The sequence below is a fragment of the Epinephelus moara genome, chromosome 4, assembly GCF_006386435.1.
Source record: "Epinephelus moara isolate mb chromosome 4, YSFRI_EMoa_1.0, whole genome shotgun sequence".
Taxonomy (NCBI): Eukaryota; Metazoa; Chordata; class Actinopteri; order Perciformes; family Serranidae; genus Epinephelus; species Epinephelus moara.
This window is the reverse complement of record NC_065509.1, coordinates 11,017,734-11,033,234: the sequence shown is the minus strand read 5'-3', so window position 1 is coordinate 11,033,234 and position 15,501 is coordinate 11,017,734. Positions and strand designations below refer to the sequence as shown.

Genomic DNA, 15,501 nt, shown 5'->3' with positions numbered 1-15,501 from the left:
GATGTAATGATGCAGCAATAGAAATAAGAAAAGTAACATTTAATTGAAGCAGTAAAAAAACACTTCAAGGGGAAAAGGGGAACAATAATGTTTAAGTGGTGCTGTAAATGCTGCATCACTCAGTTTTAAGAATTCTGTTCTGTATTTTTGTCAGAACGATAAACTTAATCAACATATTTAGCTTTTTTTTTAGCTACTCCAATTTAAAAGTGATGAACCTAGCTAAAAAGTGGGAGCATGCAGGATGCACACTGCACAGAAATGTCTATCTATCTTTATAAAGGTGACCAGAGACCTATCTAAGCGAATACAACCTCTTTAAACATATGGGTTTATTCACTACAGAAACACACTCAAAACATAATTCCAGTTTACTGCAAGTTGGATCCTTTTTTCTAAGTTTTGGATGCATCTGTTTTGGTAATGATGCAAGATGTTGGGCAGAGAAAGCAGCCGTAGCAGTCGGACAGGTTTCAAAAGAGTCATCAGAGTACTTGGAAGAGAAAACAAAGGCAAACATCTATCCATTAACATCCATTACAGTTTGTCTACAGACTCAATTTCTGGTCAAATATTGACCTGCCATCGTTGTGGCAAAGGTTCCCTGTGTAATTAAAGATAATCACCAAGATTGCTTTCAATTTTCAACCTCCAAATAAAGTGGTTCCAACAATCTGGCTAAACTGTTGGCTTGATCACAACCCGTCTGGTCGGTTGACAGCCTGTGTTTCTTGCCCCGTCACACAAGATCTCAGCAATTTACTTGGTAACTACAATATTATCATAACTGATACAAACAATGGCCAAAGAATTATGTAAATATACTGAACCAGGATTGTCATCTAACCCAGTATGTTCAAAATGGTTCCCACAAGACATCTTTTAGCTGTTGGTGGCTTGTAGAATTCATTAAAATGTGACAGGGCCATGCGACTATACATCAAGCATGGACACCAGAGTCTCACACACATGCAAGCAAAGATATTGGAAAACATGCACATTACCCCCCAGTGGATCATAAGCCATCTCATCAAAGCATTTCAGCATGTACAGATTAATATTGTGCAAGATGTGTTAGATATCTGTTAGTGTTGTATTGACCAATGGTACCCCATCTCGACAAGAGGTTAGAAGATACTGTCGAACAGCTCATGCTCCGAAATGGCAACCTTAAGAAATGTCAATAAAAAAAAAAAAAAAAAAATTAAGAATCAGTTAAAATTTTGACAGGACCATAAAGAAGAATGAATGTCCTCATGTGACTCCATTTACAAAGACCTGCTTTGAATTACAGTACTGTATAGAGTCAGGGCATTTTCTAATGTTAGTATCACCCAAAGGAATTGCATGAATCAGTATGAGACATGGCAACGCATTAGTATGGAAATGAAAGACCTACAGAAGAGGTGTGAATTCTATTAGTGTCACCGCCAGGATCAGGGGTATGGAGCGAGTCAATCAATGAGATATCATGTTGCATACACATTACTGCAAGAATAAAATCTGAGAAGGATCCTGTTCAGTGCCATGATTGCTTCAGGGTAAGTTATAAGTTCTGCTCAGTCACCAGGAGAAAATATCAGCATACATTTCTGCAAACCACAGATATGTTACATTTCCATCTTTTATACAGAAGATAATAACATTTCCAAAGTGAAGAAGTTCAGATTACATATATATATATATATATATATATATATATATATATATATATGAGCTGAGTTTCAGATCAGGAGGACCTAGGCAAGATGGCAGCCAAGCAGCCGACAGCAGTATTTTTTAACAATATGTCGGGACATCTCAAGCCACATTGTGACACAATAGTGCATATTTTCACATTTCAGAATATTTCCAGCCATGTTTGTTTTTTGTTGTTGTTTTTTTAAAAAAAGAAAAAGAAACAAGTATTTTGTTTTTTTTTTACAACATGTCAGGACATTTCCAGCCATATTTTTTTGTGAAAAAAAAAGGGTGCATTGGTTGTATTTTAACAATATGTCAGGACATTTCCATCCATGTTGTAACAAAGCCATGTGTTTTTTAACGACATGGTCCCACCAAAATCCCATTTTCAGCTGTGTTGTGACAGACCTGGGTATATTTTCACAACATGTCAGGACATTTCCAGCCATGTTTTTGTGTGAGAAAAAAAGGATGGGGATGTGTTTTTTAACAAAAAATCAGGACATTTACAACCATCCATGTAGTTCACCAATCACCAATTGTGGGGACATTGCTAGCCTTGATTGTTGTAACAGAACCAGGTATTTTTTAACAATACTGCGGCACATTTCCAGTCATGTTGTGACAAAACCGCTTTCTGTTTTTAAATGATACGTCAGGACATTTCCAGTCATGTTGTGACAAAACCGCTTTCTGTTTTTAAATGATACGTCAGGACATTTCCAGCCATGTTGTGACAGAACTTGGTATTTTTAACAACATGTCAGGACATTTCCAGCCATGTTGTTGTCACAAAACTGGGTATTTTTTAATGACACATTTCCAGCCACATTTGTGGGTTCCAAACCGGGTATATTAAGCTCAAACATACTTTTTACTAACCACAACCAAGAGGTTTCTGTGCTTAAACCATATCCATAGTGAACATTAAATTGAAATGTGGAGTTTCAATATATCTGCTACACATGAAACATCCAAATTGAACATATTCATGGTTTGCAGAAATGTACAGAAATTGATTAATTCTGGCAGCTGGATGGTATAGTTCCATATGTATGAGATTAAGAAGAAACAGAACACAGGTGAGTTTATATAATTACTTTTTTTTTATCAATAAATCCAACATAGGTTTGCCATTTTCTTGGCAGATTAGAACTGTATTAATATTTGAGCATTATAAGAAATCATTGTTTAGCTAGTTCCCCCCCTTTGTCATGTAAACATAAAAGAAGCACCCATGCTTTCTACCTTGCTACAGTGAAAAAGCACAGGGTCAGTGGTTGTGAAAACATGATTGGCTGAGTGGAGAAAGCAGACTTTAAGTGTGCTGTGAAGAAGGCACTGATTTGTTAAAGATTTCATAAGAACAAAAGGACATGTTTTGTTCCTTGCACTTTCTTTTGTTAAGTAAAATCAACTGAAGATGTTAAGATTTAGCAAAGAAGCCCCTAATGGCATGGAGTCAGTGAATGGCTTTTCACACACAACACACATGTTGTTCCTAATAAAATACGCTCCAACGCAGCTCTCATCAAAGTATTAACATTGCAGCGAAGATGATCCTTTAGGGAGCCTCTAAGCCGCACACACTAAGGACCAGTGCTGAGCTGAAATGTGTGACTTTCTTGTTGTTTGCAACAATGTGCGTCAGCAATAGGTCCCAAAAATCAAAGAAAAACAAGTGACTCATGACATGGTTATTTTCAGCCTGCAATTACCATACAGCATATTCAAGAATGTCTAAAAGCAGTCTGAATTTGACCTCCGCAGTCTGAATGAAAAGCTAAAACAACAAAAAAGATGACTAGAATCCACTTGTTTACTTTAATGCACCCTCTCGGCTCTCGGCTACAGCAGGCAACATTTTTAGTGAAAACTTTTAACTCAGCACATATGCTTTGATAATTGTTGTATATGAGCTATATAATGATATAACACCCAGGAGGGCAGTCTGTAATGCAATTACAGCAGCTTCAAAACCCACTTGCTGATAGCAATGTATGAGACCATACCGCTGTAAATCACCAGCAATGCAGGGGCGGAAATTCCATAAGATAATAAAGGAAATTCCATTATGCATCGACATCACAGCAACATATGGCACAGCTTCATAAGCCCATCCACATCATTCATTTATCCCATAAGAGCCAAACGGTAATTATTGTAATGTTGCAGTTTAAAGTGTCAGCTGCAGCTGTAGTCACATGTATTGTCTCATGTAAAGACAATTCATGATTGGGATTAAGAGATGAGGAGAGGGTGATTGCATTTCAAACATGAAAGTACTAATGTTAAGCTGCTATTGTGTGTGTGTGTCAGGACCAGAATTCATTGTGGAACCATTGGACACTTGTGAATTTGTTTGGAAATGTGTACCTTAAGTGTACTGTAAAAAAAATGTCATTAAGTAGTTTGGTACGGAAGCCAAGCAGAGCCGTGTTTGCTATTTTTTATTTATTTTTTTAATTGCTGTTCTCTCTAGATCATGAATTAACTGTTTTTGTTATCTCGAGAAAATGAGCTTTGTTATCAGCATGGTTTGGTTTTTTACTTGAACTTTATGCGTTTTGAATGTGTGACAATCTCAGAAGCTTTTGAAAATTTGCACTACCAAGAAGAATATTGTTTGCATTAAAAAAAAGTTTAAAAAGTTTTAATTATTGTTACGTTTACTACAGTCATTTTGCTGTTCTCTGCTACTAACCAAGAAAAATAAGTTGTCATTGTTATTTTATGGCCTTGTTATATTTATCTTTTAATTTAAAGAAATACACTGAAAATAAGTAAAGAATAAAAAAATGAATATGTGTGATGAGTTTTCCACACTACAGAAAAATGTGTTACTAACCACCCAGCCAGAATTCAAATGATTAAAAAAATTGTAAATTAATTTAAGTTTCAAAGTAATTAAAAAATAAGCAGTATTCTCTGCTCTGAGACACTGGGGTAGTGTGACCGAGCTCAAACATAGACCGCGCCGCTGCAAAGCTACAGACTCCATCAGAAGCTAACTCCATAGCACAGTATCATACACAACCCCTGAGCTGGAGAACAAGTTGCCACACAGCAACAGACTCTTGTTAGCTGCTAGATCAGTAGCACAAAGCACACATATCCCCCCAGTCCAAGAACAAGGGAACAAGAGTCGCCAAGGTAGCCAATTCCGGCAGAATGACTGCAAGGTACATTAGTAACGGCTACTGTGCTTGTGTTTATGATTGCAGCATTTAATAGAGATGTTTATGTCTGTATTTATCAGACTGAAAGAGCTAAGAGAGCTCATGGGACAAAGAGATCTTGCTGCTAACACACAGGGGCTGTATGAAACGACACTGACGCTATGTGTTGTGCTCCAAGTTAACTTTTATAGTGACACAATATTAAGACATTGCATCATTGAGCAGGCTTTAGGCCCAAATCCTGGACCCAGAAATGCTGTCTAACTCCACCATTCAGTACGACACAGTTCCCAGTCTTTGCACATGTTTAAACAAGCACCGTAAAACTTCAGTCAATAGCCCATGCTATTATTTGCATAAATCACTGAAATCAACAGGCCTATATTTGGAACAGGCTTTTAATTCCTTTCACACAAAACTGTTGCTCATCAGACAGCACATCAGAGAGGGAGAGTGAGTTACGGCAGTCGAGGATTATGGCACCTAGCATACCGTCACAACACCACTTTATCCTGTTGAAACAATACTCACAACTTGGATTATTTTTTATGAAAAACCCTTTTGATTCTTTTGGTCTGAGGACCCTTACTGACAAAAGGAAAATGAATAACTTACAGGGTAATCGAGCAGGCGTCTAAGTGAAACAGTTGTTTATTTGTCAAAATGTGTCGCCACAGCTGGCTAGTAAGAATTTTAATTGGAACTAGGCTTTAAATTGACAGTATATTCTAACATGTGTAATGTGCTTAGAAAGCAATCACTGACTTTGGTTTACCCAGACTTTAAATTCTATGCCCTTGATGTCAGTTTTTCCTCATGGTATCAAAAATGGTATAGAAAATTAATATGTTTTTAAGGTATTGTATCAAAGTTAGAAATTTGATTATCATGACAACACTACATGCTGTAACAATATCTTAAGAAGCAACAGTGTATCCATCAACCCAGTGGTTTTAAGCAGAGGGTTGAGTGTAGTAGTAGTGGTGGTAAATGTAGCAATGTCACAGTGACCTCAACACTTTAGAAAGCTGTGCACAGTCACTGCGCCGAGCTGTTGCACACGAAGAAAAATGATGTCCAGCTCATAACTCCTTCTGACAATATAAATTGCTGAGGTGTTTTTGAAGTTCAGACAAAGCCAGACTGCTGTTTTACTTTGATTCCAGTCTATTTTTCTAAGCTGGGCAAACAAAGACCTGAATCCAGCTCTGCACTTAACAAACACACCTGAGATTGATATTGATTTACCCACTTCTCACTCTCAGAAAAAAACAAAACAGAAATAATATTCTTTTATGGAGTTGACACTATTTTGATACATGACAGAATAAGAGGGACATGTGCTACAAGTTTCTTGGAACAAAGGTTTCGTATCAGCGACGAGTAAACGCGTCTCACAAAAACCGAATTGATTGAATTTTAGAAGTCGATGGCATAATCTTTGTCAATGTGATACATGTTGTAGAACACAGGCATGCAATGCCTTCAGCTTACTGCAGCAGTAACACTAATTAGGAATACAATGAATAATGTGATCAGGAATGACAGAATCAAACTCTCGTGCAGCCTCACATGAGAAGCTGTATGAGTGCTGGATTTCCCAAATCGCACTTCTTTTGTTCTGTGCCTGCACACATGATTTAAGATTTAAAGCTATCTTTTCATCACTTTTTAATTGTCACTGATACAGCTGGGATTTGCGTGTTCACGCAACGTGCCAAACACACGATCAGCTGGCTGTCTCTGTGTCACATGGGTGAAATAAACTTAATTTAAGTTGGCAATGCAAATGTAGCGTGTCACTCAAGAGACCGAGGGAGATGAAGAGAGGGGGATAGATTATTTGAGCTGACAGGCTTTCATGTCATATACTTTTTTCATCAAGTGAACGATCATCTACCCCCCACACCCTTACCCACACACACACACACACACACACACACACACACACACACACACACACACACACAAAGCAGAGAGAGAAATAAATAGGCAGTGCTATTTCAAAAAGCTAATGACAATATTACCCTGAATGTGTGTATGTGTGTATGTGTGTGTGTGTGTGTGTGTGTGTGTGTGTGTGTACGTACAAACTAGAAGCCACCTGTCTTTACTTAGGGTCCCTAAGCTTTGGCTTTAACTAACACAGGGGCGGTCGATTGTATTAAATAACTGGCATAATTAGCTGTGAGCCATCTATTCTATTGTTCTTTGGGAATGATTTGCATCAACACCAACATGCGCAGGCCGCTTCTTAAGTTGAAGTGGAATTCAGGAGGGCTTTGCAGATTCAAGTGGGGTGAGTGGTTAGAATAAAGCATTTGTTTATTTTTTATTTGCAGACTAGGGAGTAGGGTTAACGTTACTCACCGGTCTGGAATAAATCTTTTTGAATTAGGTATAGAGAATAATAAATCAGCATATTTTCTGAAATTTGTGTTTGCTTGCTCTCTGATGGTCACAGAGTGAAGGTCATAATATCGCCACAGTTTTATTTACCACCAGCACATCTGTTGTATTTAATGAGAGGCACTAGAATGTCAAACTTTTTGGAAGATTAAAAATAAAAAATGAGGAAAAATATTTAATGAATAAATACATGAAATGAAAGATGCTTTATTTAATTTTTCTCAAACGTTGCCTTTATGGGATATGTCAGATCTATAGAAGTGGGTTTTTATGGGCCACAAGTCATCTTCAGTGTAGGCGGATGACATGAAGACAAACTGACACCTGACACTTGTCACTGCGGATGGGCATGACGTGCTACAAATAATAGTTTAGCTGCACTCAGTTTTTTCAGCGCTCCAATGACGCAGCGTCAAGCAATCATAGGTTTTTGTTTCCAGCTGTGGTACTGTTTCATTAAGCTTAGTTAGCTGACGTCATGCTAGCTACAGATACATTGCCGTGGACACAGATGCAGTAAGGCTGTGAAATGTGATGTTAAAATGGCCGTCAGACATTGATCAAAAGCGTAGATATTATTTCACCAAATGCAAACTTTAGATGGTGGCCATTTAGAGCTTTAAAAACCAATAAAATAATTTTAAAACTGTATTCTTTGACTGACAGGTAACCAATGTAGTGATTTTAAAACTGCAATGATGTGTGCTTTCTTGGACACACCAGACAGAAGAGCATTGCAATAGTCCAGTCGACTGGAGATTGTCATAACCTGGCTCAAAGGCAGTGACAAAAACGGAGAGACACAGCGCCAACTCAAATACAAAAGTATATTTATTTAAGTAAAGCATGCGAGGTGTGGTGTTGTGGAGATAACCTAAAAGAAATAGAAAAGCCAAACAAAAGTACGGGCGCTGGCAAAGAGTCAAGAGAGTGCGGCGTCAGCCAGCACTGTTATATATCCGTCCACACACTGGGCCCAGGTGCTCGTGATCCGTATAATGAACCGATCAGCTGTTTACCTCAGTAGAAAGACAACACAACACGTCACCAATTACGTCATTGCAACAGCATGACAACCCGCTGAACCAACCCACGCAACCAAGCAGGGGCTGTCACAAGATAAAAGCATGAATCAGCTTTTCTGTATCTGCCTTGGAAAGAAACGGACTGATTTTGGCAATGTTCCTTAGGTGATAAAATGACACTTTAATTACATTTTTAATGTGATGGTAAAAGTTAAGATCAGGATCAATAGTATCACCAAGGTTTTTTACATGTTCCGGGTTTTAATGCAAATGATTTTAGGTGGTCAGACAGCTTTTCTCTTTCAGCTTTTGCTCCAATAACAAGAATCTCAGTTTTATCTTGGTTTAACTGTATAATCCTATACTCCTATCCTCAGACATACATGCTATCGGGTTATTGATGGAATTGTAGTCTTTTGAATTCACAGAGATATATATAGCTGAGTATCATCTGCGTAGTTGTGGAAATCAATGTTGTGATTTCTAGTAATATTGCCGAGTGGTAGAATATACAAACTGAAGAGAATTGGTCCTAAGATGGAGCCCTGTGGGAATCCTCATGTCAGATTAGTTTTATCGGAGGAATGGTCATCCAAGGCCACATAGAACTGCTGACCGGTTAAATAAGATCTGAACCATTCAAGAACTCTTCCAGAGAGGCCAGCCCAGTGTTCAAGTCTGTCACATAAAATATCATGATCCACTGTCTGACGCCGGATGTCACTGACGAAGCCTGAGTATTTGATGACTTCAGAGTGTGACCGGGTTGGCTGTGAATGGGTCAGCAATAAAACATATTGTAGCCACCTAAAAAAAAAGTCTGACCTAAAACAGTTGATTAAAAAGTAATACGTTACCTTTATATCTGACTCATATTCAGAGTCATGCCAGGAAAGGCCTTCCAGACACCACCAGGTTTTAGAAGTGGCCATAGGTTGACTCACTGTTGTGCTATCAGTGTGTGATGGAGCGACACCGCTGACATTTATTTCTAAGAAAATGTCAGGGATTATTAACTCAGGTTTAAGACATGATTATGGTTGTGAATAACACGCTGCATAGACCCATTTCAATCAACAGACTTGCATGAATATATGGAAGGAGGGCATCTCGCTGAGTCACTGAATGTCTGAGTGGAAATGATTCATTTAGTGTGAATGAGTGAGTTAACGAGTCCTTGAGATCTGAATTAGTCAGTATTTATGTTGTGATTTTGCAGTTTTTGACTCCCATCAGCCTGTATCTGCGTGCTACCTCTGCTGTCACCTCCATAGATTGACCTGACTGCGTGGCACTTACTCACTGATTAGGGTCTATTTCAAGACTTATCAACACACGTCACTGCCGTGCTTCCTCTGAGCAAATATCGTATTTGACAGTTTGTCTGGAAACATCATCATCAGCACTTAAGTCAGATTGTGGTGGCAAATGATTTGTGCTGCGGTTTTCTATAGTATAGAGCTGTTTGTTTCTGTAAAGCATGAAAGACAAGGACATGGACAGCAAGTGTGTGTGTGTGTGTTTAGACACAATTGTAGGCTGTGAAATCTGTGTCTGTGCAAACACAAGCGCATGTACGCACATGCATGTAAATATATTATCATCCATGATGTTCTATGCACACAATTCAGCTCAGTATGCTAAATGGTTTTGAATAATACTGATAAATGATGAATAATAATAAATGTAAATATATAACTGTATAAGGTGTCCGTGTGCAGATGAGTATATGCTGATGCTCATGTTTTTTCCATGAGAATGTTTTAAGCTCTGATTTTCTGTGATTTGGCACCATCATCTTTGTAAATATATTTATTTCATTTTCAACATTTCTATCCCACAAGAGTAAAATATGCAACACATGTATATTTGACTCCTGTTCACCTTCTGGGCATCATCATTTTTAATGGACCAACTATGCTGAGTAATGCAAACGGTGTTGCAGCTGTCTTTCTGGACCATATCCTTGCATTTTTATAATTGATTTGGGGAAAAGAAAGACATGCTCCTTTAATAATGAGACCTCTAAGTGGATGGGCCAGTGCACGAGGACAGTTAATCTAGCAGAAGCATTATGGAAATACAATGGCAACATACTTGTGTTTTACTGCATCTTAAAAGCCCAGGACAGACATTGTTTTTCTTAAGTCTTGTTCAGATTTTCAGCCCAAACCTGTTTTTATAGTGCATCCACATTACTTTCAGAAAGTATAAAAACAGCATAAAAACACAGGAAATACAATATTTGCAAATCAGATACCACCTGTTCTTATTTCCAGGTTATGTGAGTGACGTCAGTACATACATTATGTAACGCTATGTTAAACACAGTCTCCTGGGTCTCTCAATATTGTTTGACCCAACCACCAGCACTGTCTCCCATTGGACTTTCTTGCTCTTCATACTATGTTAGTTGCTCCCAGCGTCAGGTATTGCAGTGGATGGGTTTACATTGAGGTTGGTTGAAAGCCCAATAGGGTTCATAAAGTCACCAAAGAGTGCGTTTGGCCTCTATATCACATGCCGAGGGGTGTGACAAAGCAACAGTATTTGACAACTGGTGAATAAGAGTACAGTGTCATAAACCAAAGCACTGGTCAAATGAAACCTTTTGGTGAAAAGACAGGTGATCACCAAAGTATTAATAAAACTTTCCCTGGAGGGGGCATATATGTGTGTGCCAAATTGTCATGGAATTTTACCCAATAGCTGTTCAAACATTTCAACACAACCTCATGGTGTTGCTATGTGAAATTCAGGAAGTCACCTAATTTATAAGGAACATCTTCTGGGAGCCATGAATGTCTCTCCTTTTTTCCCCAATCCTACTGGCAAATCTTTCACTGGATAACCTGTTATTAATTGGTATTGATGAAAAGTCAAGGAATCATCAATCTTATTAGGATTCATCCTAATGGGATGGGAACCATGAATGTATAGTCCCAATCCATGCCAGTTGTTGCTTTGATAGTTCACCAATGACCAACGTGTTGGACCAATGAAGACCAAAATTGCATTTCCAAAAGCCCTACTGTTTGTAGCATGGCTAACACCATTCTTGTATGTGGCCTCTTATTGGCCCTCATTTATCAAACGAACGTACACCAGAATAGTGGGTGTACGCTCATTTCCACGCCAACTTCGGCATTTATCAATTTGGACGTGAGCGTAGGGTACAATCAAATCTCACGCCAGGTCTCAGCTCGTGTACGCAAGTTTTAAATCGGTGTGGACCTGCAGTGCATTGTGTGAATGTGTCGGATAATTGTTATTAGATCATACTAATGCAGTGCTGTTGTTAATAATAATAATAATAATAATAATAATAATACAGCCACATATTCACTTAAAAATATGTAGCCTATGTTGTAAGATTAATTTCTCTTTCATTTTGAGACAGCCTACTTGTCAGACCAGACAACAGGTGACATAATTACAAGCATTTTAATTAATTTAAAGCAATGGGTAGCCTCACCTATTGCAGTGTGATAGGTCAGATGCTTATTCAGTCAGCTATTTAAACAAGAGCTTGGACAGTCATCAAACCTTGGCAATGGCAGACCTGGCTTTACTAGAAGACCTCTACGTGCCTATGAGACGCGAGAGGGTTTTTCGTGACAGTAGAGATCTTTTTCAAGAAAGTGACGAATGGCTTATGAGTTGCTTTCGTCTCCCATGCCATCTCCTCCTCTATTTATGCCAGACTTTGGAACCACAATTGAAAAGAGAGACCAGACGCTCAAATGCAATACCTGTGCCGGTGCAGGTGCTCTCCACATTGGGGTTTTTGGCCACTGGGACCTTTCAGCGGGAGATCGGGGATAGGTCCGGCATTTCACAGCCCTCCATCAGCCGAACCATACCAGCAGTCTTGACGGCTATAAAGTCCCTTTCCGCACGGTATATTTCATTCCCATATACTGATGCTCAGCAAACTGTGATTAAAAGGGATTTTTATGAGATTGCTGAATTTCCTAATGTGATAGGTGCGATTGATTGTACCCATGTGCGTCTGAAGCCACCATCCACAAATGATTACGCATTCATCAGTCGCAAAAACTATCACTCAATAAATATTCAGGTGATTTGTGATGCCGGTCTATCCCTCCTGAACATGGTAGCTCGGTGGCCTGGGGGGACGCATGACTCCTACATATTTCAAAGCAGCAGCCTGGGGACATGGCTACAGGAGGGCGCACTGCAGGGTCGGAGTCATCTCCTCGTTGAGTAACTGCATAAAGTAAAGTAATATTTTACAAGTATTCAAATGACTAACATTTTTCTGTGATTCGTTTACTAGGTGACAAAGGCTATCCCCTCACCGAGTATCTCCTTACTCCATTGGCAAACCCTGCAACTGACCAGGAGCGCAGGTACAACAGTGCGCACATACGCACACGGGCCACAGTGGAACGCTGCATCGGGCTGCTTAAGGGCAGATGGCTGTGTCTGGGAGCAGCAGGGGGGACCCTGCTGTACACACCTGAAAAGGTGTGTGACATCATTCTGGCATGTGGGATTCTTCACAATATTGCACAAAATCACCACGTGCCATTTGAGGCCCCAGCGCAGCCAGATGAGCCCATGCCCAGAGAGCCCTGTCCGGCACAGCCCCACCTGAGAGCTATAAGGAGGAGACAGGACATCATTCAGCGCTTCTAAAATGTCAAGTATGAAATACTTATGTCCAGCAAGTAAACTATTCAGTATGAGAAAAACACTGCACAACATTGAGTGATTTATTTTATTTCTGTGATATTCTTTTGAGGTTTTCATTCATCTCTTTTAATGTTTCATTTATTGCGACCAGGGACCGATTTATTTCTGCCATTGACCGACAGATTTCTGCCTGTTTTTCCAGGACTTCTGTAGTCAGGATCCAGGGTCGTGGTGGTGGACCAGCGCGGGGGGTGGTGGACCCGGGCGCTCTCTCACAGCTGGTGGTCTGGCTCTGTGCAGCTGGATCCAGGCCGCTTTGTGCGTCAGAGGGCCCAGCACTGGTACCTGGCTCTACATCTGAGAAAACTGAAAGTGTTATTTTGTAAAATTCTACATCTCAATGAGCTATCCTAATAAATTAAAAACAGTCAAATAAACTCTACAGATGTGTATTTCTTATGAATGGGGCACATTTTAATATTTACCATTATCTGGCCTAGACACAGGTGGCGCGTCGGTGTCTCCTCCGCCACATATGACTGATATCGAAGGAGACCCCATCAGCGCTGCCACTCGCTCCTCAGTCTGGGTCAGTGCCAGGCTGGGAGTTTGGGTGCTGCTGCGCTTAGGAGCAGCAACATGTCTTTTAGTGGCGATTTTCATATCTGACCACTTTTTCTTGACCTAATTGTAAAGGTAAAATTGCAATAAGCTTTTATATAGGTAGGCTATTTTATGACTTGTGCAATATCACGGATGTAGCTATTAAATTAAATATTCAAACCTCAGCTGGAGTTCTCTTGTCAACGCCAATGCTGTTGACTGCAGCAGTGATTTCTTTCCACACGGCTGCCTTCTGACTTCCTTTGAAGCCACTTTTAAGGCTTCCAAACAGAACTAATCTGTTTTTCTGGACTTCCGACGTTATTATCTCGATTTCGGCGTCTGAGAAGTTTCTCTTCTTACTCGATTTCTTCATTTCCATGTTGTCAACTCTAGGGGCGAGGCCTCTAAACCGTGAATATATAGGGGCGTGGTATTCAAATTACGATTGTTTTCAGCCGCCACATTTATCAACACCCGATCATTCATACGCCGTGATTGGCGCGATATGAACGTTTCATGAATCACACGTGCAACCTGGTGTAAGATGATTTCTGCGCCTGGATCTGCACCTGTTTCTACGCTCGTTAGATAAATGAGGGCCATTGTGTTTTGCTAAATCAGATACCACATTTGGAGGTGATCTGAAAAGCGAGTCATGTTGGATTTCTACAGATGTGTCTTACTCTGGACACTGTATGTTCAAATCAGATTTCAGTGTTTAATTTGTGTCACCCACAACATGACACACAACAACAATGATGTCAAATCCAAAGTGACTGATGTGCTGAGCAAAATCCATGCTGCTGCTAGTAGGAGGGCAAACTGCTCCCATGGACATCATATGTAAAGTGATGTCGTCAGCATAACTACATAGTTACTGACACATACATTGTCACCACAGCAGCCCATGCAGATAGGTTGGTGATGTCTGGAACCACAAACTCATCCAGTTACTTGCAAGCAACAGTACAGACAGTCGGTCTTAAAAACCTGATTTAAAGAAGACATCTTAATTGCCTGCAGTTTAAATGTAGCCTTATGAGAACAACATCTCAACTGAGCAATGTTGGTTGGAAGCTAATCAGTGTGCTCCAGCTGTCTAGCCCATTATCTAAATAATGTTAGCAGTATACTTCTCCACTGGAAGATGTTTACGTGGTAGCTTGTTCAGTAATCCAAGATGCAACAGGTACCATATGTTCTTGTTTGTAGATGTGAAATCAGGTCCATAGTTGTAGTTCAAAGTGTATAGTTGTTTGTCAGCCTGCTGTGTGGCCAATGATAGAAGTGTGAAAGGACATTATTTCATGCACATATAAAACAAAAAGTTACAGGCAAAGATGGTTCATTCGTAAGAGGAAAGCACGAGAAAAATAAATATCTTCCTTTTATTATCTGTTTTTCCCCTCAGAAGAGAACTTAGGATATGTAATCTACAAAATAGATCTTTATGCTGAAGCAAAAACCTCCAATTTAATTTCATTTGGACTTTAATTGATGGACGTGATAAACCTGTACTTTGCAGGTTCCAGCATCTCAAATGTGAGGAAGTGCTTTTCTCTGTTTGTCACTCTGAATTGAGGAGAACAAAATGACCCATTTGAAATGTCACCTTGGGACCTCCGAGCCTGTGAAGAGCATTTTTCACTATTTTTGAACATTTTACTGAAGGAGCGACCAATGAATTAATAAAGAATAATCAATAATAGACATATATGATAACATGATGGCGTAGAGTATAAGCCCCGTGTGTTCATGCCCACTCTGTAGTCAAAGGTGACATCAGACTTAGAAATTTGCTGTATTGTTAATAACATCAGGGCTTCTGTTCCAAGGAATGCTGCATAAGAGGTGTGCATGCATGTGTGTGTGTGTCTGTGTGTCTGTGTGTGTGTGTGTGTGTGTGTGTGTGTGTGTGTGTGTGTGTGTGTGTGTCTGTG

General features: G+C 39.6%; 1 long non-coding RNA gene across 1 annotated transcript; it reads left to right on the top strand.

The window, feature by feature from the left end:
• Nucleotides 1–7,063: 7,063 nt before the first annotated feature.
• On the top strand, nt 7,064–13,373 carry LOC126388801 (uncharacterized). Its single transcript, XR_007569792.1, has 3 exons — nt 7,064–7,161; nt 12,597–12,966; nt 13,158–13,373. It is a non-coding gene; the product is annotated as an uncharacterized LOC126388801 (long non-coding RNA).
• The last annotated feature ends 2,128 nt before the right edge of the window (nt 13,374–15,501 follow it).